The 24,943-nt window shown below is 39.2% G+C and overlaps 1 long non-coding RNA gene across 17 annotated transcripts in view; it reads left to right on the forward strand.

Moving 5' to 3' along the window:
- Positions 1-24,943, forward strand: part of LOC125451135 (uncharacterized) — a 353,914-nt gene that overhangs the window by 178,039 nt on the left and 150,932 nt on the right. For 12 of the 17 annotated variants that reach the window (XR_007247221.2, XR_007247222.2, XR_009445587.1 and 9 more), the window contains one exon: positions 5,007-5,125. The exons of the other annotated variants lie outside the window; for them this stretch is intronic. This is a non-coding gene — a long non-coding RNA (uncharacterized LOC125451135). The remainder of the gene's footprint in view (positions 1-5,006; positions 5,126-24,943) is intronic. 17 annotated transcript variants of the gene reach the window in all.

Here is a 24,943-nt window from a genome sequence, read left to right on the forward strand (position 1 = left end):
ATCTCAACCACTTCTTCTAGCTCCATGCATGAATTCCCACCTTTGCCCTTGGGTTGTCCTACCCTTTCCCTAGCAATACTCTAGCCCCTTAAATATGTATAAAACAACCTGGGATTTCCCTTAATCCTGTTTGTCAAAGACATTCCATCATTCCTTTTAGCCCTCTTCATTTCTTGTTTGAGTTCTTTTCTGCTGTCTTTCTATTCTTTGAGGGCTTTATCTGTCTACGCATTCCTAAACCTTAAATATGCCTCCTCTGGCATCACCCTTATCTAAGGGGAATTGAAAGATAATGACCCATTCTTCACTAATTTCTATCTTTACTTACTTCAGCACCTCAGATGCATCTGATTTGGTCCTGATCTTTTATCAACTATAAGTACAACGAATCATTCTAACATCTCTTCATAAAATTTTGTCCTATCCAGTTTTCGAACTAACTCCTCATTCATTACAACTTTGACAGCTTCATGTTCCTTGAAAAGATAATTATAAAGAGTTCAGTTACTATCTCAACCATGCTATTTCCCTCCATGTTTGAAACCTCTCTCTAATTCCTAGTTGGGCCTGTGCCTTCTTGCTGGTACCCAGTCTTTTCTCATATTGTCACTTTGCTTCTTTTTTTCACTTTCCCTCTTCTGAATCTTCCATATTCAGCCTGTTTATCACACAAACCTAACATTTACAAACCCTTTTTGTGCTTACATTACACTCTAATCTTTTTTCGCCCAGGAAGCATGGATTTTGTTTGCCCTGTCATAGTAATGTACTTTGACTGTACCAAAACTATCCTTTCTTTAAAGGCATTCATTGTTTCCTTTCAAACTTCCCTATCAATCTTTGACTTAAGTTTACCATTGTCAAATCTGTTACACCTCATTAAAAGTGGCCTTCATCCAATTATTTATTCTTACTCTGCATTATTTTTGTCTTCATTTTCCACAGAAAGCAGCAGAGGGTGGATTATTGGATATAATCAAGATTTTGTCAGGTAGCAGTTTGATTGAAAGTTGATACATTGGTTATGAGAAACAAGCCATTAAGTGTTGTTATGGCCACAATCAGAGCAACCATGATCTTACTGGGAAAGAAATCTTACGAGGAAAGAAATTGAAGTACAGGTCCTCAAGGGTCATAATCTTTGGATTACTGCCCGATTGGCATAGGGATAAGAAAGTTAGGGAAGTAAACACGTGGCTGAGGGATCGGTGTGGGAAAGAGGGATTCCATTTCATGGGGCATTGGCATCAGTTTTGGAACCAGGAGGATCTGTACCATTGGGACGGTCTCCACCTGAATCGATCTGGAACCAGTGTTCCAGCGAAAAGGATAAATAGAGTGGTCAGTAGGACTTTAAACTAATGAGTTGGGGGGAAGGGAAAGCAAAAGAGACAGGGAGTATGGAGTTAAATGGAAAGATAAGCAGCAGGATAGCATGTGTACAGGTGGATTTAAGCTTGAGGCAGACTAGGAATATAGCAAAAAGGAAGGATAACTTAAGGCATCTTGGGATTTCCAACCTCTCTAATAATGATAAGCATTTATCTAAATGCTAACTCTCTTAGACACTTTATCTAAATGCTCGTAGTATTCGCAAAAAGTAGATGAATTAACAGCACAAATCCTCTTGAATGATTATGATGTGGTAGGCATCACAGAGACATGGTTGCAGGGAGCTCAGGACTGGCAGTTAATCATCCAAGGATTCACAACATATTGAAAAGACAGGGAGGTGGGCAGAGGGGGTGGGGTTGCCTTGTTAGTTAAGAATGAAATTAAATCTACGGCACTAAATGACATAGGGTCAGTGGATGTGGAGTCTGTGTGGGTGGAATTGAGGAACCACAAAAGCAAAAAAACTATAATGGGAGTTATGTACAGACCTCCTAACAGTGATCAGGGCCAGGGGCGCAAGATGCACTGAGAAATAAATAGGGCATGTCAGAAAGGCAAGGTCACGGTGATCATGGGGGACTTCAATATGCAGGTGGATTGGGTGAATAATGTTGCTGGTGGATCAAAGAAAGAGAATTCATGGAATGTTTGCAGGATGGCTTTTTGGAACAGCTTGTGATAGAGCACGCAAGGGAGCAGGCTATTCTGGACTTGGTGCTATGTAATGAGCAAGACTTTATAAAAGACCTTAAAGTAAGGGAACACTTAGGAGGCAGCGATCATAATATAGTAGAGTTCAGTCTGCAGTTTGAAAGAGAGAAGGCAAAATCGGATGTAATGGTGTTACAGTTAAATAAAGGTAATTACAGGGGCATGAGAGAGGAATTGACGAAAATCGACTGGAAGCAGAACCTAGTGGGGAAGACAGTAGACCAACAATGGCAGGAGTTTCTGGGTGTAATTGAGGACACAGTACAGAGGTTCATCCCAAAGAAAAGAAAGATTATCTGGGGTGGGATTAGACAGCCATGGCTGACAAAGAAGTCGGGAAATGTATCAAAGAAAAAGAGACAGCCTATAAAGTGGCCAAGAGCACTGGGAAATCAGAAGATTGGGAAGGCTACAAAAACAGACAGAGGATAACAAAGAGAGCAATAAGGAAGGAGAAGATCAAATATGAGGGTAGGCTAGCTAGTAATATTAGAAATGATAGTAAAAGCTTCTTTCAATACATAAGAACCAAACGAGAGGCAAAAGTAGATATTGGGCCGTTCCAAATTGATGCTGGAAGGCTAGTGATGGGAGATAAGGAAATAGCTGAAGAACTTAATAAGTACTTTGCGTCAGTCTTCACAGTGGAAGACATGAGTAGTATGCCAACAATTAGGGAGAGCCAGGGGGCAGAGTTGAGTACGGTAGGTATTACAAAAGAGAAAGTGCTAGAAAAGCTAAAGGGTCTAAAAATTGATAAATCTCCTGGCCCCGATGGGCTACATCCTAGAGTTCTGAGGGAGGTGGCTGAGGAAATAGCGGAGGCTTTGGTTGTGATCTTTCAAAAGTCACTGGAGTCAGGGAAAGTCCCAGATGATTGGAAAATTGCTGTTGTAACTCCTTTGTTTAAGAAAGGATCAAGGCAAAAGTTGGAAAATTATAGGCCGATTAGCCTAACCTCGGTAGTTGGTAAAATTTTAGAATCCATTGTCAAGGATGAGATTTCTAAATTCCTGGAAGTGCAGGGTCAGATTAAAACAAGTCAGCATGGTTTTAGTAAGGGGAGGTCGTGCCTGACAAACCTGTTAGAATTCTTTGAAGAGGTAACAAGTATGTTAGACCAGGGAAACCCAGTACATGTTATCTGTCTAGACTTCCAAAAGGCCTTTGATACAGTGCCTCACGAGAGGCTGCTGAGCAAGGTGAGGGCCCATGGTGCTCGAGGTGAGCTACTGGCTTGGATTGAGGATTGGCTGTCTGACAGAAGGCAGAGAGTTGGGATAAAAGGCTCCTTTTCGGAATGGCAACTGGTGATGAGTGGTGTCCTGTAGGGTTCAGTGTTGGGGCCACAGCTGTTCACCTTGTATATTAATGATCTGGATGAAGGGACTGGGGGCATTCTGGTGAAGTTTGCTGATGATACGAAGATAGGTGGACTGGCAGGTAGTACTGAGGAGGTGGGGAAGCTGCAGAAAGATTGAGACAGTTTAGGAGAGTGGTCCAGAAAATGGCTGATGAAATTCAATGTGAGTAAATGTGAGGCTTTGCACTTTGGAAAAAAGAATACAGGCATGGAATATTTTCTAAACAGTGAGAAAATTCGCAAATCAGAAGTGCAAAGGGATCTGGGAGTGTTGGTCCAGGATTCTCTAAAGGTTAACTTGCAGGTAGAGTCTGTAATTAAGAAAGCGAATGTAATGTCGTTTGTCTGAAGAGGGTTGGAATATAAAAGCAGCGATGTGCTTCTGAGGTTTTATAAGGCTCTAGTTAGGCCCCATGTAGAATACTGTGTCCAATTTTGGGCCCCACACCTCAGGAAGGACATACTAGCCCTGGAGCGTGTCCAGCAGAGATTCACACGGATGATCCCTGGAATAGTAGGTTTAACGTATGATGAACGGCTAAGGATCCTGGGATTGTACTCATTAGAGTTTAGAAGGTTGAGGGGAGATCTACTAGAAACTTACAAGATAATGTATGGTTTAGAAGGGGTGGATGCTAGGAAGTTGTTTCCGTTAGGCGGGTAGACTAGGACCTGTGGGCACAGCCTTAAAATTAGAGGGGGTAAATTTAAAACTGAAATGAGACGACATTTCTTCAGCCAGAGAGTGGTGGGCTTGTGGAATTCATTGCCGCAGAGTGCAGTGGAGGCTGGGACGTTGGATGCCTTCAAGGCAGAGATCGACAAATTCTTGATCTTAGAAGGAATCAAGGGCTACGGGGAGAGTGCAGGGAAGTGGTGTTGAAATGCCCATCAGCCATGATTAAAATGGCGGAGTGGACTTGATGGGCCAAATGGCCTTCCTTCCACTCCTATGTCTTACGGTCTTATGGTCTTACTGAATAAGAGATGCAGTTTTTTTTGGATAAATAAACTCCCATTTATTCTGATGTTATAGTTAATCTGAACTTTATGATAGACTGATCACTGTCCCCTAAATTATTCCCTACTGATATGTGATGCTTTTATCACATCTCATTGAAGTGGCAGATCCGCCAATGTCTCTTGCCTTGCTGGAATGGAAGTATGCTAATATAAAACATTTTTATGAACACAATTTAGAAACCCATGCCTCCCACCTTCCCCTTTATGTCATTATTATTGTTGCTTATATCAAGATAAGTGATCTCTCCATTATAACTACCTTATAGTTTTTGGGCTGCACTACAATTTCCTTTCCAATCTGCCTCCTATTACCTTTCCAAGAATTGGATGGCTGCATTGAATACAGCAAATAACGTTATTGTATCGCTATTGTTTCTTAGCTCTTATCAAACATATTCTGTCAATACCCTCTTTAAAACATAATTTCCCTCTCCCATATTGCAATTGGAGGTGAAATTTATTTTTATGACATCAAGGCCCTATCCTTAATTTTGTTTCTGGTTTTCATGTCTAGGTCAGCAAATCTGCCTTTCAAAAATAGTCTTGGACACTACCTTGAGGAAGCCCAGCTGTGATACCCTAGAATGGAGATATTTGACCCCCAGTCAACACAACCATTTTAATTCGTACTGGGTATGATTCCTTACCTCTGTATTAGCACGAACACTAAACATCACTAAACATCAAGCCAAAGTGTATATTCCTCAGATTGCTGCTTGGTTATAAGGAGCCTAGTGACTGGAGAAGTTTGTACTCATGACAGCATGAGACAAGAAGTCTATCCAGCCAGATACATGCCTCATACAGAGAATCAGATCTTTGAACATGTTTCCCACTTTTGAATGATTGTGCCTGTGAATGTAATTCCAGAAACCAGAATGTGTGACATGCTAATTATGTCAAAACAGATTCTCAACCATGAAAGCTAGGAGCACCAATCCACCTGAAAGGCTCTAATAACTTAATAGCCAAGCATTAACTTGCCACTGGGAAATTGCACTTTTGCTTCCCATCCAATTAAGCTCCCTCCACCAGCATTTCAAACAAAAATCTAGTCAGGCCCAGAAAAGTCCTTTATAACCCTTTATCCTTTCCTTCCTTCTCTCATTTTCCTGAATACGATGTGCCCCGGAATACTTAACAGCAAATCTTCTTTATCTATGAGCCATGTCTCTATTGTCACCATGACATTAAATTCCCACATGATTACTTGAGCCTGTACTTGTCACACACCATGAGCGCAATTTCCCTTCTTTCTTTAAAGTGTGGCAGCAAGCATGTTAGATGGTGACTAGCACACCAGCCTTACTCCTGAAACACAACTTATTGCATTCCAATGAGCTTATTAAGAGCTGATAAGCAGAACAGAGGTGAGTTTCTCAATTAATCACAAACTTTACACTTGTGACCAGCAATCTCTAGATTCCAAAGACGACCAGTTGGGTCTACTACTCTGGGGATTCAGTGACAAGAAGATAAATCTTTTTTATATTGTTGTCATGTGATGAATATCTTGAAAGAGGAGGTCCCAGATTAGGGCAATTTGAGGCTCCTCCCCATCCTGGCAGACCTGATTTCTTGGTCAGCCATATTTTGGATTCACCAGGAAGGGAGGTTACCAAGGAGATAGGGCGTTCGGGTTCTCAAGTAGTTATTAATTCATTACTTAAGTCACTTAATTGGTGGTGGGTGGAAAACGTCCCATTGGACTTTCTTGCCCAGAGCTTAATTGATGAGGGGGTGAGAAGGAGGTAAGTATCTCACCAGGGCCAAATCTGAATATCACCTCTCTTTCTGATTACCCCTTTTTCTATCTCTAGGGAAGGGGCAATTGTGATTCATGTGTTCCCATTTATATAACTTTAATTTCCATCTTTCCACTGTGTATTAATCCACCTAAACCTTGTTTTGACAGTCCCCATTTAAACTTCCCTGCCTCTCTACCTTGTTCTCTTCTATTAACATGTCACATAAAAGTTACTTCTTCAATGAAGCTTTTAGGCACCAGTTCTAATTTATCCTAATGTGGCTGAGTGAACCTGCACATATTTCATAGGAACACATCTCTACAGAGTTTCTGTGAATTTCCATAGAGATGTGTTCCTACATAATACATGCCTTATGAATGTGCTTGTGTTTTTGGTAAATTTCAGGCATCACATTATAGCATATTGTAATCAATATCCTTACACAAAATCCTTTAATTTTGTAAAGAATTAATCATACCTCCTCATTTTGCTGTCTACTGAATATTTGATTGGAGGTAGAAGCTGTGGTCAACAATTTTCAGGCTGCAGAGATATTGACAGTGATAGTGCACCATAAACTGTTGCAGAAAATGTCATTCACAACTTAGGCTAATGTTGTTCTGGTATTGTGACATGGATTTCGACAGAATTTTGTGTGAGAGGTGGTCACAGATATGGAAAGCAAAAACACATTCAAGGACCTTGGATAAGAAAAACAATTTGGAGGTAATGATAATTAGCTGGCCAGAGTAATTAAGAATTTCTTGTTTCACTTTTGAAAGGAGCTAAGTACAAAATGGTGCTTGGGAATAATTGAATTATATATAGCTTATCACAATCAAAGATAGGAAAACCAGCTCAAGTTCAATATTCTCTACAATCTGCCAACAGTTTTATTTTAAGAAAAGATCTTCAGTTGTTACAATTGGCAAGCCACAAATGAAACAGCAATTTTAACCAAGTTGCAAATACCACTGAACCCGAGATTTCATATGAAATCAGAAGTTTGATCCCTTCCTGAATCACGTCGCCAAATATTAATTTATGGAATTTCTTGGCATTGCTTTGTGTTAAGGCCATCCCTGAGAGAGAGTTCCCAGTTCATTATGATCCCAGGATGGAGGAATTGGCTTCCCTTCTTTATACAACTCCCTGCTTTTGTTGATTACAACAAGGCTAACTTAAAACAAAAGATCCCTTGTGGATAACATTTCCATTTCAGATGTTTTAAAAATAACCAGTTTAACCAGGATTCCTTAAGAGCGAGTTTATCAGTTACTAAAACGTGAGGAAAAAATTAAAATGCAACACACATATACACAGATCAGCAGTTAGAAATTAGTAAAAATATAATCATTAAACAAGATATATGACTCAGTCTTCGGTTGGCCTGTATAGGGTAGATGGTGAAATGTCAAAGTTGTTAAGTTGAATGATTTCAGTAACGTTGGCTCTGGTGATTGTTTTGGAGATTCTGGATTCTGCAGATTTGCTGAGAGTTTGTTGTCCAATTTCTTGTGGCTTTTGATAAGCATCTTGATTCGATAAATCAGAGAACAAAAGTGAGAGAAAGAGACTTCCCATCTTTTCCTTTAGACTTGCAAAAGAAGGGGTGTCCAGTCGTGTACTTCAACTGTGACCTTCACAGCACACTCTAGCATAGCAGCCCTAGAACATGAGATTAGTGCACTGGCACAAGAGCTCCAGACTAGCAGAGGTACAATTAGTTTTTAATCCCCTCTCTTGTGAAAATAAAGGCATGACTTTTGCCCAGTCTTTTTGGCAGTATGTTTTGCGACTCCTTGACATGCCAAAGAGTTGTGAAAAATTAACAAAGAAATTCAGACTCTGTGAGGTGGCTAAGTCAGTGTTTATTATCAACAGTTGACTTCCCAACAGGTAAGTATCATATGATTATAAGATGGGGCTTTTGGAACATTCCCTTTAGGCCAACAAATTGTTTAAAATATGTTTTCCTTGAGGCATTGAGGTTACACACTTTTCTAGAAACCTGAAACATGTGCTTAGCAATCCAGGGTTAACTGAGTTCTAAATCTCACTTGTGCCCAGAACAATTGAGGAAGTATCTTCAGCAAATTGTGTACACTTCCCAATAACCAGTTACGTAGAAGGTATAATCAATATAAATAATACTAAGTTACTTTTATTAAGATGGTCTTGCCAGGCTAAAATATCAATAAGAGTGATATTGAATCTTTTTCTGACATTGGAAAATTGCATACCTTATTCATTAAGAATTCAATTTGAGTTTGCATTCATAAACAAAAATGCATGAATAGTGCAAAGATAAATATGCTTATAATGCTGTTTTTACCCAGCATATAACTGCTGAGTTAGTGAATGAAAATACTATCTTGTATAATGACTTTGACCCATTGAGCAACAACCTTGTAATGCCAATGTCAAATTATATAAAATACCATGACCATAATTGGGGAATTAAAGTCAGTCAGTTTGAATAATCTGAAGATATAATTTAGAGTCAATTTTACCTTTCTATTGATGAATAGATTATAAGGTTTAACTGATGGCTAAGCTTAGACGAAAAGGTTACAGTACAATTAAGGGTTAGGGTAGCATTATAATGTAAAAGCCAAAGAGTTTATAATTATCCAGGACCCAAATCTGTCAGTCCACCAAGCACATTCACAGTCATGTTTTAATTTTTTAATATCAGATATATGTTGCTTCATTTTGATTTTAATTAACCTCTCTGAAAGAATTAACCGTGACACAAGTATGTAAGGGTGTGAAAATATATATGCGAAGGAGTGCACTAAGTGTCATTCAATCTGATGATGTCGTACAGACTCATGCTTTGGACCTTGACGGAATAAGACTTAACACTACGGTCTCCTTCATTGTCTTAAACAAGACACAGCACATAAATCTAACTTCTTCCCTATTGCTATCATATGAAAATCTGCATTTTGTTTAAGACGATTGCCTCTTCTGATTAGACTAACAAGTGTTTCCTTTACAATACTAATCTAAGTGGCCTTGTTGATCTCTGCCAGAGAAGATGATGATGGCAGAAAATCTACCAGATGTAAAATTTACCAGGATTAGTTGATAGAGACTTGATATTACAGGTCTGAGGGCGGGAGATTGAATCCCACCATAGGAGATGATGATTCCTGAATTCAAAAAAAATCTGTAATTATAAAAGGAACTGCTCTAACAGTGATCATTGTTGATTACCATAAATGTTTGTCTGGTTGACTAATGTCCTGTATGAAAGGAAATCTGCCATCTTTATCTGGTCTGGCCTACATGTGAATTTGGATCCACAGCAATGTGGTTGACTCTAACTGCCTGCTGCAATGGTCTACCATGGCATTCAGTTCAATGGCATAAATACCAGCTCATCTAATGTTCCATGAATGAGTTTTTCTTTAGAATAACAACACTAATTTGTGCTGGTATTTGACTAGATTAGTACCAAATATCTGACTAATGTTTCATTGAAGCAGTGTTTCCTCGAGTTTGCTTCTGAATTATGACTACTTTTGGACAATTCAAGCATAGTAAACAACACAGTCAAGCCAATGTCCATTCAATTTAAATTTTTCAACAGAAATTATTCAGAGCCATAAGGAGCTAGAACCATGGGGTTCTTTTTTATATTGTTTGGCAGACAGACATGAGTTCTTTGCGATGGTCTTACCTGCATTTTGGCTCAGGTCAGGTGGCTCAGCACAGACTGGGGGCTGATTCTGAGACTTTGCTGATATGAATGACCAGCATTGTGGTTGTGTAATGTATTTATCCGATGAACCATCAGGATGCAGACACAGCAATTTTGTTGACAAAACTACTGCTTTACTAAAATAAAAGCAAAATACTGCAAATGTTAGAGAACTGAAGTCAAAACTGAAAGTGTTGGGAGAAATTCAGCAGGTTCATCAGCATCAGTGTTGAGAAAGGGAAAATAAACATTTCAGTTTTGAAAAAGAATCATATTGGACTTGAAAAGTTAACTCAATTTCTCTCTCCACAGATGCTGCAAGACCTGCTGAGTTTCTGCAGCATTCTCTGTTTTTACATCTTTACTAAGTTATACAACTGTTATACCTAATCATAGAAGAATATTTGATGCTGTTCTGCTCATGATTTTAGATGTGGTTGTTAATAGGTTTTCTGAACTTGACAGAGCATGAGCTTATGGATGTGTGTTAGAAGATAAAGCAAATGCTACAGACACTAAAATACAATTTGCATATCCTGCATAGCCAATTTATCTTTGCAACATACTTTGATACATCTATCACATTGGATAAAGAATAATTTTGTTAAGTACACAGTTCAATATGTTATACGGTATTTCAGAATTGTTTTCAAATAAAAATCTTGCATAAAAATCTTGAAACAATAAATCGAAACTAGCCTGCTAGATGCAATTTATTACATTTGTTAAAAAAAAGCAGCCTCCTTAAAAAACACGGACTATTAAACAGCGTTATAGACTGCTGAAAATAGATTGGCAAAAAGTGCTGGATACTGTGTCTGAATTTGCATATAAATAATCAAGTGACTCTCAGGATTCACAGTGCCATGTGAAAACTGAGGAAAGCCATTTGCTGGCACATACAAGATGCCACCGCCATTTTGTGAGAACAAACAAAAGCAGCAGCGCCACTAAAAGAAATATGAAGCTATTGAATGAACGACATTTACAAAGAAGGAACATATGTACAATACTGCCACTGACTACAATACACTAAGTCTTAGGCTTGGTAAGCGTAAAACTATTTCTCACATTCTCTACATACTTAATTGAGACCCTAAGAGAACTTCCCAGTACAGATCATTTAACTGAATTAGGTTTACCTCTGCCTTTGTTTCAAAAACTATTTCATAAAAGATACAAAGAAAATCCCATAAAGTAATATTACTGAACAAAAATGACCACATAGCTTAATAAAAGTTTATAAAAATGGCAATGTTGATCCTGTCTGTTCAGGAATGTGCCAAATGCCACATTTTAAAAATGTATGTACACAAATTTGTATAAACATGTTAAAACTTAATTGAATGCACAATTGAAAACTGGGTTTAACCAAAAGGAATTTTTCACTTCAGAACAAAATGAAAGACACCCTTCACTTTTTTAATTTTTTTTCAAGATTATTATTGAGTTCCTTCTTTTTTGTTTTAGTGCTGCGCAGATATATGACAACTATTTACCCATGTCCTTAAAACAATTTCTTACATTATTAAAAATTCTGAGTACAGAGTCTTCAGTCATTCTCTCCCATGAGGTCCAGCTGTCACAGTACACCAGTGACATTATTATGTAAATTATTATGGAGCTTTCTCTTTCATTGAGTTAACCTTTTGCAGACTGAACTTGATTCGAAGCTGGAAGCAGTAACATGCTTGGCATGATAAATAGAAAACTTTTGTTCTCACAATCAATGATTAACTGTTAGAACAGTAAGGATATTTTAAAATAAAACATAAATTATTAATTATAAGTTTACAGGTTTTATAAAACACCACAATAGCAACTTTGTCATTAAAAATGTTTCTAGATGACTTAGCGTGCCCACATAGACAGTCGTATTTACACCTAAAAATTGATCATACACTTAACTAAAATGCAAATTGGCATCAGAAAAGCCATTTGTGTGCATATATATAGTTAGTTGTCATTACCTCATTAGTTTACATTTGGAACTTCAATAAAAACTCAGTGATAAATTTAATCAACTCATAAATGTGGATTGTTTCTTTAACCTTTTTTACATCACCTTGTTAAATGTTTGTTTTTTTTATTAATGTTAGTTACATTTTTTATTTGTATGATTGAATACTATTAATAATTGTGTAGAAAGCATCTGCACTATTGCACTGCAGGCACGTTTCTTTTAATTTTAAATATTGGCAGTTAAACGATGTAGAAGATAGCTGAGAAACTGAAAGCACAGAAATGATTTCAAGATTTCAGTCAATCCAATAATTCAAGAATATCAATGTTTCAAGCTTCTTTCACATGTGGATTAAATTCTGCAGTATACTTTGTGTTTTCCTCACATTCCCACACTTAATAGAAATAATTAATATAAATTTAACTTAAAATGAGAATGATTATAATTTAATCTGCATGCCTCAGTAGGTCAGGTGACCTGCGTCTTAATTTGGTCCAGCATCAAGCAGCTGCCACTTTCCCTTGTAGAGATGTTCAGAAACAAAATTTGTGAGATTACTTAAATCAGAAACAAAATATAATACAAACCCAAGCAAGATTGGTTTTGGCATTTAGTTTTGTGACTCAGTGTAATTTTTTTTTCGAAAATAATTAAAAATATGTTTTAGAATCAGAATTTGATCCTTATCTCTTGGGAATTAAAATGAATTTTTACATCTCAAAACAAAGCTTCATATTTTCACTTGCTGGAATAAAAACACCGAAAAAAGATTGCTTGGCTAGAGCAGCAGTAGGTAGACAACCATTGGACTCAGTCCCACTGGAAGAGGGGTAAAAGTGAGGTTGTTGACTTGCTCACCAACCTGGCTGGTTCTAGTTCAACCGGCCAGCTCAGTTAGCAAGTCAACAACCTCACCCACAACCTGAGCTAGGAATCATCCCAAGAACCTTCAAGGGGTATAACCTTTTCAAATCAATATTGGCACAACTAATTGCTCATCTCTGACACATTTGAATCACAATGAAACCTTATTAGTCTATTCAAATCAAGGCACTATTGATCTTTGTAGGACTTTGGTACAATTCTTCTGACTGACTGTGTGGAACTGTAGTTGTGAATATTCTCTTCAGTAGAAGATTGTGAAGTCAGGAGAAGCAGAACCATTCCTGTGGGCTTCGTCACCATAAGTCAGGCTGTTATTCTCCTAGGCAATCCTCCAAGACCCTGTCAACCCCTTTCACAACAGATCTATTTCATCATTCACCAGATTGACCTCTGGCTTCCCTTTACCAAACTTCCAATATAGCCTTGGATTCTTCATGAATAAAAAAAAACTAACCTCCAACTCTGTGAACAACACAGAACAAAAGAAAGGTGCATTTGTAAGATTTATTTTAATGAAGATTTTGTTTATTAGCCATTAAAAATTAGAATGGGCATAACAGTTCTCTGATTAACTGAAGAATCATCCAATCTGATGACGGTGAGTCAATTTGATTGGTGTAGCAAGGTGGCACATAAAGAGGTTGGACACATCAGGTCACCAATGGTGGAAAACTATGGTAATGGGAGAATTGAAGAAAAGATGTCAATTTATGAGATCTCCAACAGCATGCCCAATTGGCCTTGAAAACACCAGAGCTGTCTGCTATTATGCCAGCCAGCAATGGTGAGTGGCAGGGAAATTGGCATTTTGGTCCTCACATCCAGTTAGCAGAGGGGAAATCAAGCCAAGTATATCAAAATAAACTGAGCCTCCCACTGGCACTTTTGGATGGCCAGCCACCATGTGATGGTTAGAGACAGTAGGAACTGCAGATGCTGGAGAATCTGAGACAACCAGATGCAGAGCTGGATGAATACAGCAGGCCAAGCAGCATCAGAGGAGCAGGCAGAGTCTAGGCCCGAAACGTCAGCCTTCCTGCTCCTCTGATACTGCTTGGCTTGCTGTGTTCATTCAGCTCTGCCCCATGTGATGGTTAGAATCCACCTGTGTCCAACAGCCACCAACATCAAATCTTACTTTTGTTTTTGTCTTATTCTCTTGGCTTCTCCCATTTAAATTGTAGTTGTCAAAATTCTAGTTGTTTGCCCTTTTCTGTCACCTCCTATCAATTAACAACTCCTCTCCTAATCCCATTGAGTTTAAGGTCTATAAACAACATGGTCTTTCATCTGAGATAATAAAGTGTGAAGCTGGATGAATACAGCAGGCCAAGCAGCATCTCAGGAGCACAAAACCTGACGTTTTGGGCCTAGACCCTTCATCAGACAGGGGGATGGGGAGAGGGTTCTGGAATAAATAGGGAGAGAGGGGGAGGCGGACCGAAGATGGAGAGAAAAGAAGATAGGTGGAGAGGAGAGTATAGGTGGGGAGGTAGGGAGAGGATACATCAGTCCAGGGAAGACGGACAGGTCAAGGAGGTGGCCTGTTCTTCCTCTCACCCATCCCTTCCTCCCACCTCAAGCCGTACCTCCATTTCCTACCTACTAACCTCATCCCACCTCCTTGAACTGTCCGTCTTCCCTGGGCTGACCTATCCCCTCCCTACCTCCCCACCTATACTCTCCTCTCCACCTATCTTCTTTTCTCTCCATCTTCGGTCCGCCTCCCCCTCTCTCCCTATTTATTCCAGAACCCTCTCCCCATCCCCCTGTCTGATGAAGGGTCTAGGCCCGAAACGTCAGCTATTGTGCTCCTGAGATGCTGCTTGGCCTGCTGTGTTCATCCAGCTTCACACTTTATTATCTTGGATTCTCCAGCATCTGCAGTTCCCATTATCTCTGGTCTTTCGTCTGATGTTAGTTCTTCTTTTCTTCCTTCCTGGCAGTTCCAGCTCATTTTTTTTGTCTCACCACATTTCCTCTTTCTCTGCAACAGATGGCCATTGCATATCAATCCCTCCTTAACTATTTTTATCGGTGCTTCCAGAAAATACGTTGACCCTCCTGATGTGCTGGTTTCTGGTATTCTCCTTGTTCATCCTTCCAAACATCTATCTCAGCTTCCACATCACATTAGTATCGAGTGATTGTTCTTCTTTGTTCCATGTACCCATGTTTCTACACTATATAACAAGACTAGTCTCACAACTGTCTTGTAGATTCTACTTGCAGTTTCCAGTGATATTTTTCTGTGACCTGTTATTCTACTGTACGTCTTCCAATTACTTGAACCAGAGCCAATATGTTGCTTCAGTTCCAGTTTTGTATTTCTATCATCTGACACCAATGACCCCAGACACTTGAAACAACTCAGTTTCTCCAAACCTTAACTCATAATCAATACAGCTCCACTCCTTTCTTCTCCCTTAGACTCAAATGAACAGCGTTTCTCTCGTTCTCAAGATACTCAGTCTATTTCTCATCATCCCCAGCGCATAGCTCAATGATATTTGCAAACATCATTGTCTGTGAAAATTCCTTACTAATTTGCAGAGTTAGAGCATCCAATGTCATGAGGAAAAGAAAGGAGCTTATTGCTGGTCCTTGGTGTAACTCAAGTTTGACTAGGAAAGTCTCGCTCTCCCTCATATATTTCCTTACTCTAGTAGCAGTCATTCATGTACAATGGTGCAAATTTTTTGGATGGACAGTATGCAGGTGGCCTTGTTGATCTTCCATAAGGTCAGGAATAATGCCATCAGTTCATATCTCTGATATCAAAATGCCAAAGTATCATGGAAGGTGAGTGTGGCAATAAGTTGGAAACCTGCTCACCTTAAGATTAAGACCATTTTTGAGTTATTTATGGTAATCAAATTAATAATTTGCTATTATTTTTCAAAGCCTGCACAATTTACACTAACCTGGGCTGCACAATGAGTAGGAATCACAACTCGCCATCCAATGTACTGTGCACACCCATCCCAAATCCCATCCCGTCACCAATTCCCACCCTCCATTGATGAGAGGCACTGCTTAGGAAATTTACAGACCCAGCATAACTCGCACCCTTGACTTCCAACCGACCTCATACTCACACTTGAGATGTTCACTAGGAAAATGTCGGTATATATGCAGAAGATAGGATTGGGGGAGGGCTTATGGAATAACTGACAGATGGGGATATGTTATAGAGAGAAGAACAGTTGGGCAGACAAAAGAATGGATGACGAGCTGGCTGGGAGGGTAAACACCTATTAATAGAGACTGTTAGTGGCTAAAAATAGCTATTGTGTAATGACAGATTGTGATAACAAGGCCTGATGTATGGGGACAGGGGCGTGGTCGTGGGACAGTTCAGGCCCCAAAATTATTAAGCTCAACATTGAGTCCAGAGGGCTGCAGGGTCCCCAAGTGGAAAACTGAGGTGGTTTTCTTCCAGCTTGCACTGAGCCTCACTGGAACACTGCAGCAAGCCTGAGGCAGAGATGTCAGCCAGGGAACAGGGTGGTACATTAAAGTGGCAGGCAATAATTAGTTCAGGGTCTTTTTTGTGAGCAGAACATGGATGCTCTGTGAAGTGGCCACCCAGTCCATGCTTCGTTTCTCCAATGTAGGGGAGACCACATTGTGAGCAGTGAATGCAGTAGCCTAGATTGTGTGAGGTGCAGTTCCTAGCTACCATCAGTTCTGCGGAAGGGCCACCAAACCTAAAACTTTAATTCTGATTCCTCTTCACAGATGCTGCCAGATTTGCTGAGCTTTTCCAGCAACTTCTGGTTTGGTTTCTGATTTACAACGTCTGCAGTTCTTTTATTTAAGGTGCCCACCTCCAACATCTTCAGCTCTGACAGGTTTGACACTGCCACAACTATTCTCAACGTTTAATGGGTGAATTGGGCCATTTTCTCTTTTAAGTCAGTGGGAGAATGAAAAGTTCCATACCTGGATTGACCAATTCCTCAATTATATACCTACAATCTCTGGTGCTGATCCTTTGCATTGTATGGCATGTCCCCTGAAATGTAACCTTCCCCATTCCCACATTTACCTGTAGTATGTGCACTACCTACAGCACGTAATTGTATTTAATCCCCATTCCTCATTGCCCAGATGGCAGTTAAGAGTCAACAACATTGTTGTGGGTCTGGAGTCACATGTAGGTCTGACCAGATGGAAACAGCAGATTTCTTTCCCTATAGACATTAGTGAAACGTTGAATCATAGACATGTACAGCAGAGAGGCAGACCCTTCAGTCCAACTCATCCATGCCAACCAGTATCCTAAACTAATCTTGTCCCATTTGCCAGCATTTTGCCCATATCCCTCTAAACCCTTCCTATTCATGTACCCATCCAGATGCCTTTTAGATGTTGTCATGGTACCAGCCTCTACTGCTTCCTCTAGCAGCTCATTCTATACACCCAACACACTCTGCATAAAAAAAGTTGCCCCTTTGGCTCCTTTTATATCTTTTCCCTCTCACCTTAAACCTATGCCCTCTAGTTTAGGACTCCTCCATCCTAGGGAAAAGACCTTGGCTATTCATGTGGACTGGAGTGGTTCAAAAAGTTTGCTCAGTGTCATCTTCTCAAGGACAACTAGAGACGTGTGATAGGTGCTGGCCCAGCCAGAAACACCTACATCTCATGAATGAATTTAAAAAATAAAGTCAACCAAGAATGTGGCAAAATGACAGGGCTTCTTGAACTATTACTGTAAACAATTATCACACACTCCGTGATAATCCCCTGCTAAATACAAAACATGCATTCCTTGCCATAAACGTGAGCCAACATTGAGAGTTTGGATTTTCACTCACACTTACAACTTAGAGAAGTCAATCAATATTTTCTATACCGTAGCCAGGTCCCAATGATGACCCCATAGCTAGTGGCCTCCTCTGATATTTCCAACAAGGCTTACTTTATCAGATGAGGACGTCTCAACTCGCCATTCTACGAGAGGAGAACCTTTCATGTTTCAGTGACATCAGCTGGACAACACGTTGTGAGTCTTCATTAATCTAGGGGGCTGTTTGTGAGCATTCCTCTGCCATGGCTGATGATCGGATGTTTTGGTTGATCTTCCTCAAGCTCCTGGTTTTTCCTCAGTGTCTAATGGTTTTCAGTGCTTCAGAAATGCTGGGATTAACAATATCCCCACTGCCTGCAGCTGAACTTACAATGCCTTCCCCTGAATTACAATATCTTCCCCTGAACTGCACTCTACCCATCTCCTGCAGGCTCTTATTTCTGCTCATGCACACTGTAACATAACTTTTACCCCACTATCCCATCACCAGCTGCTTCTGCAATGTGTGTCCACTTCCATTGCAGTCTTTCAGCACATTCTGGGTCTTTCACTCACCAGAGGCCTTGTTCGCCAGCTGACGTGTGATAACTACACAATCTTTGAGTCTGGCAGGAGAGGCTGAGTTCTGCTTCCATCCACATCTCCCACTGGATCAATGTGAGATGCTGTCCATGGTGTTTAGTCAGTTGGTCAAGATACCACAAGTCTGCCAGTCCATGTGAAATATTTTAACATTATAAGAATAAGTGCTTTGAGGAAAGTAGTAACTCAAGCCTAATTAGTGAAGCAGAATTATCTTTGAGCTCTATCATTCTACATTGTGAACAATTTTATTTTAGCCTGAGACAATCTCCATGAAATTATGTTCTCATCCCCAAAAAAGAGATGACAGCCCACCAGCTGTTAATCGGTGTCAAGGGTCAATTGTAAAAGTAGATCCATTTGTGATATGGCAAGTAGTGCTTTATGGTAGTTTTCTACAAGATTGAAAGAGAACAGATTAATTTTTTAAAAATTTATCCACAGTTTAGTCGATATCCAATTTACATTTCCATTAAGCCCTGTCCCATACATTGTAGCAAAGTGCTCAGATATATGTTCGCACAATGATTTCTCACAGACTTCTTGATCTGATTACAAAAATATTTCCCAGAGAGGGAGCCTTGTATTGGGTCGTGTTTAGGAGCTTATCCATGAACAATGATAGAGTAATTTTTGGAGAGATTTTCGGTGAGGTCCCCAAGTGATCCCATCAATTGAAAATGTTGGGTATACGATAACAAAATAGAAACAGAAACAAAAGGAATCCAGCATCTAGATAGTTGTTTCAATACAGAAAATAAACAGATGTATTTGCTGGAATTATCGGAGGGTGCGCTTTCAATTATTCTTACTATTAGATAGCAGTGATCATTTAGCAATATAAGAACTTGAAGCAAATTTAGAATGTGTGGCATTTGTAGCACAATGATTTTTCCAAGTTGACTGTCATTGCTTCTTTACTTATAACTTCAGATTTATAAAGTAAAAAGTTATTTTCAAGTTTTTCATGTTTTTAACTATCAAAACAATATTTGTATATAATACAAAATATGTCACGAGTGAAGTATAATGTTATTGTTTTAATGGAGTAATTAATTAGTGTCTGAGGAATTCTATTACCAGTACACAGCCACTAAGCAATCACAAACAAATAAAAAACCCAAGATCTGAAGAAGGATCACTAAACTTGAAACATTGACTCTGTTTTCCCTTTACTGGTGCTGCCAGATCTGCTGAGCTTCCTCCGGCAATTTCTGTTTCTTGTTGGTTCCAGATCTTCAGCATTGTTATTTTGTTTCACATTAAGTAATCATAACTTATCTTTATGAAACAAGTAAATGTTTAGACATTTTCAAGGCACTTCACAGGAGTTGAACATTTGAAATAGTCAGCAGAGATATGTGAAATGATGCTCCAATTTGACACTAGGTTGATCTTGTAATAATTTTCTCAATGTAACCAATAAGAACCTTATTACAACACCTCAAAGCTAATGTCTGGCAAACCCAGCCATTGTAAATCTTTTGTACTTCAATAGAAGTTCCTATTTCTTTCTCTGGAGCTCCAGAAAGTGTCTTTGTAAGGGTGCCTTCTGAAAACCATATTTCATACTTCATATAATTGGTGAGGAAGAGTGAGAGGAGATGAAGGCATTACAGAGGTCAAACTTGAACGTGAATAGTACATCTAGTATATCTGATCCATGCTATTGTTACCTCTAGACTTGACTATTCTGACGTTTTCCTAACATGAATGTCCTTTTCCACCCTGGAAATAATTGTGCTCATTTAAAATTCTCCTGCCTGCACCCTAAACCACTATTACCCTGTCCATGGACTTAAATTTGCTCTGTTCTGGCAGCACCTCAATTTTAAGGCTCCCAACGTATTTTCAAATACCTTCTAATTCCCACTCCTCCGCGTATCTCCAATCTCTTGCGGACCCACAACCTTCCAAGAATTTTATCCTCTTCTACATTGAGCTTCCTCAGCATGGTTTATTTTAAGCTCTACACCACAAGTGGCTATGGCTTCAATTGCCATCATTCTAATCTCTGTATCTCCTTGAAGCATCCAACCAATCCAACATTCTCTTCCTCTTAAGACACTGCTTAACAGTCAGCTCTTTGGCCAAATTTTAATGTGTGCACTGCTGGTACAGCCTACTCCTGAACCATGCTAAGACTTATATTCCCAGCAGCTGTATATATAGGGAATTAATGAGTGCTTTAAACTAAACAAGTTGGAAGAGGGCGGCAGGGTGAGAGATCGAGCTTGAGAAAATCTAATAAATCAAGAGATAGAGTTGAGGCAGGAACACAAAATACTATTGCAGAAATAGTACAACGAGAATGGTAAGAATGGTCAGAAAATTAAAACAAGAATCTATCAGCAGTCAAGACTGTATGATATAAAGGTAGCAAAAAGAAACAAAATTTCTGTATCTGAATGTGGATTCTTAACAGAATAAATGAATCGATATCACGCATTGAAGTGAATAAATGTAATCTGACAGACAATAAGGAGATGTGGCTGCAAGCCATTAAGGATTGTGTCCTAAATATTGAGTGTATATGACATTCAAGATGAACAGGAAGCTAAGTAAAGGTGGAGGCGTGGTCAAAGATGGTAATCAATTGGTTCAGTTGTTAGAAATGGTTCAGGAGATCAGAATGTAGAATTGATGGGAGTGAACTTCAGGCCCCATGAACTATAACCATGATGTCAGATGAGTTATAAAGGAATAAGTGTTTGATAAGGGGATGGCAGTATATATGGATGATTTTAATTAATATATAAACTGGAAAAATCAGGTTGGTATTGGAAGCCTTGATGAAGGGTTCATAGATTACTTTTGAGACAGTTTCTTAGAGCAATGTGTTCTGGAACTGGCCACAGCACACTCTAGTAGACTTAGTATTGTGTAATGTGACTGCTTTATTTAATGACCTGTGAGTAAAGGTAGCAATCATAATTTAATTGCATTTTACATACAGATTGAAATGGAAGAATGCGTCTAAAAGTAGTATTTTACGCTCTAAAATGGGCAACTAAGGGAACATGAAAGCTATGTTAGCTCAACTGGAAGGTTAGACTAGAAGATAGAGAATCAGTGACAGCTATCTAAAGTAATATTTCAGATGCATGTGACATACTTACTATTATTAGACAAAGCATTGAATATGAGAACAAGGTTGATATAGTGGAGGTGTGTATGATGTTATTTAGGACACAACTGGACTCCTGCATGCAGTTCTATCACCACATTATAGGAAAGATGTGATTGCAGTCCAGAGGGTGAGGAAGACATTCACCTAAAATTTCCTAGGTTGGACAATTTAACTATGAAAGGAGGCCAACAGGCTGCAATTGTTTCCCTGAGAATAAAGAAGGTCAACTGGGTGTCTGTTTGAGATGTATAAAATTCTGTGGAGCATAGATAGGGAGAAACACTTCCCCTGAATAAAGAGTTCAACTTTGCAGTTTGCAGTTTTAAGGCAAGTAGCAGGCTTTTAGAGGGGGTTTGAGGGAACAAAAAAATTCACACAGAGTGTTGTGGGAATATAGAACGCAATACCTGAAGCATGGCACAGATAAAAATGCTCAGGATGTTTGAAATTATTTAGATGAAGACTTGATGTACCTGAGCATGCAAGGCCAAGTGATGGAAAATGAGATTAGAATAGTTGGATGTTTGATAACCAACACAAGCACAGTTAGCTGAAGGGCCAGTTTCTATATCGTAAAACTTCTATGACTCTATTACACAAAATAAATATATTTCAGCAAAAAAGAAAGATTCCACCCACCATCCATGATTAACTAATGAAGGAGAGCACAAACTTGCAGAAAAAGTATATCATTGTGCAAGTTTGATTACTGGCCAAAGAATACGAGAGAATAACTATATGATTAATGTAGAGAAATGAATAAGATCATGTGAGGAAGTAAATTGAGTGTTAGCCTTCTAAAAGGTGAGAATAGGGAGTTAATATTAATGGTTAATAGAGTAATAGTTAATAAATTAATGGTGTGTGATGAATCAATATTTTATTTTTCTCTTCACTGTGGACAATCTAAAAAGGTCCCAGAAATATTTTTAAGTCAGGAAGTTGAAAGAACAGAGAAACTTGGTGAAATTATAATCACTGAGGAAGGGGTACTGAACAAATGGACAGAGATCTGCAGGTGGATCCCCATAGACTTTATCCCAGGCCCCTAAACAAGGTAGCTAATAAAGTACTAAATGTGTCAGTGTTAATTTTCTGAAATATGCTAGATTCTATAAAGATATCATTAAACTGAAAAGAATAAGTACAATCTCTCTATTAAAAAGCAGCTGAGCCATAGAATCCCTACAGTGTGGAAGCAGGCCATTCAGCCCATTGTGTCAACACTGGCCCTCTAAAGAGCATCACCCAGACCTGCACCACTACCCTATAACCCTGCTTTCCCTATGGCTAATCCACTAAGCTGCACATTGCTGGACACTATGGGCAATTTAGCATGGCCAATCCACTTAACCTGCACATCTTTGAACGGTTGGTGAAAAATGGAGCACCCAGAAGGAACCCACACAGTCACAGAGAGAATGCGCAAACTCCACACAGACAGCCACCCAAGGGTGGAATTGAGCCCAGGTCCTGGCACTGTGGGACAGCAGTGCTGACTACTGAGCCACCGTGCCTAACTAGAATCAGAAAACAGGAAACTGTAGGCTAGTTTGCTTCACATTTCTCATGGGGAAAATGTGGGAATCAATCATTATTGGTCACTTGGCAAAATGTAATATAATCAGGAAGTCAGCGTGACTTGCGATAGGGAACGTGTGTTTAACCAATTTATTGGTTATTGGTGCTGTGCATAAAGCGGAGCCTACTGATGTGTTACAGAAGACATTTCACAAAGTGCCACATCAAATGTTATTGTGCAAAGAAGGAGCTTGTGTTTTAAGGAGTTACATGTTAGCTAGATAAAAAATTGCCTGGATGGTAGAAAACAGAGAGAGTACGCATAAGTGGGTCTTCTCAGTTTGGCAGGATATGATAAATGGGTTCCAGTAGGGGTTGTGCTGTGCCTTCATCTGTTTACAATTTATATCAGTGACTTAGATGAAGTAATCATAAGCATAGTGGCTTAATTTATAAATGACATAAAAGTTAGGCAAGAAGGTTTGTTATGAAGATGACATAACAAAGATACAAACCATTATGGATAGGTTAGGGGAGTAACTAAAAATAAACTTTCCCCTACATCTTTGCCTCATTTCTTAGGCAGTCCATAGAACTGGAGCAAGCTCACTGTCACATGCTTCATTGTATCTGACCCAGAAATAGGACAGCCAAAGCTAGTGAAAAGTGGGTTGGGGACAAAACAGCCCAACTGTTTGTAACATCCCAACTGGCAGATGGGATATGATGTGGAAAACGTGAAGTTGTTCACTCTACCGGGAGTAGTGAAAAGGCATCATATTATTAAACAGCGACAGATGGCAAAATTGTGAATAGGATCTAGGTATTCCAATGTATTAGTCCATAAGACCATAAGACCATAAGACATAGGAGTGGAAGTAAGGCCATTCTGCCCATCAAGTCCACTCTGCCATTTAAGTTATGGCTGATGGGCATTTCAACACCACTTCCCTGCACTCTCCCGGTAGCCCTTGATTCCTTTTGAGATCAAGAATTTGTCGATCTCTGCCTTGAAGGCATCCAAAGTCTCGGCCTCCACTGCACTCTGCGGCAATGAATTCCAAAAGCCCACCACTCTTTGGCCGAAGAAATGTCGTCTCATTTCAGTTTTAAATTTACCCCCTCTAATTTTAAGGCTGTGCCCACGGGTCCTAGTCTCCTCAGTTAAAGGAAACAACTTCCTAGTGTCCACCCCTTCTAAACCAAGTCAGTCTCAAATATTAATTTGCGCATACAGCAAGTAAGTCAGAGACGAATGTAATATTGACAATGGATTAGGATTGAATGATTGATGTTTATAAAATCCTGAATGGCCTTGATAAGGTGGGCATAGAAAGAATGTCTACTCTTGCAGATGAATCCAGAACTCAGAGACACTTATAAAACTGAGGATCACACATTCAGTCTAAAGATGGTGGGATTTTGATTTTCTTTCAAAGGGTGGTGTAACTTTGCAGCTCTGCCTTGGAAGGTGTTAGAGGTGGGCTAATTGAATAATTTTAAAAGTGGAGGTAGATAGGTTCTTGTTAGGCAAAAGACTTAAAGCTTATTAGGGATTGATGTGAATATAGAATCTGGAACAGAAAAATAATCAGAGATAATGGGAACTGCAGATGCTGGAGATTCCAAGATGATAAAATGTGAGGCTGGATGAGTGCTCCTGAGATGCTGCTTGGCCTGCTGTGTTCATCCAGCCTCACATTTTATCATCAGAAAAATAATCAGCCTTGTTGAATGGTGAAACAGAATGGCCTACTTTTGCTCCTACTTGCATATATTTATGTTTATAAATTAGTATCACAATGTGCCTTGGTATCATTCATTGTTTCATGCTCCTGCGAAACACTTAGGGATGTTTTATAATGCAAAAGGTGATGCACAAATACAAATTCCTGTTATATATCAGCATTCAGCAGCCTATTTAAAGGAACATTATGCGCTAATTTTGTATTATGACTATTACAAGTGTTTTAGTTCTACACTAGCAATATAGGAGACTACATTTCTGGTTTTTGAAAATCACTCACATTTTTAAAAATCTGCTGGTACCACCCTTGGATCGCTGCTAAGCACAGTCTTCCAAAGTGAGTTGCTCGA

This window comes from Stegostoma tigrinum, chromosome 3, assembly GCF_030684315.1.
Source record: "Stegostoma tigrinum isolate sSteTig4 chromosome 3, sSteTig4.hap1, whole genome shotgun sequence".
Taxonomy (NCBI): Eukaryota; Metazoa; Chordata; class Chondrichthyes; order Orectolobiformes; family Stegostomatidae; genus Stegostoma; species Stegostoma tigrinum.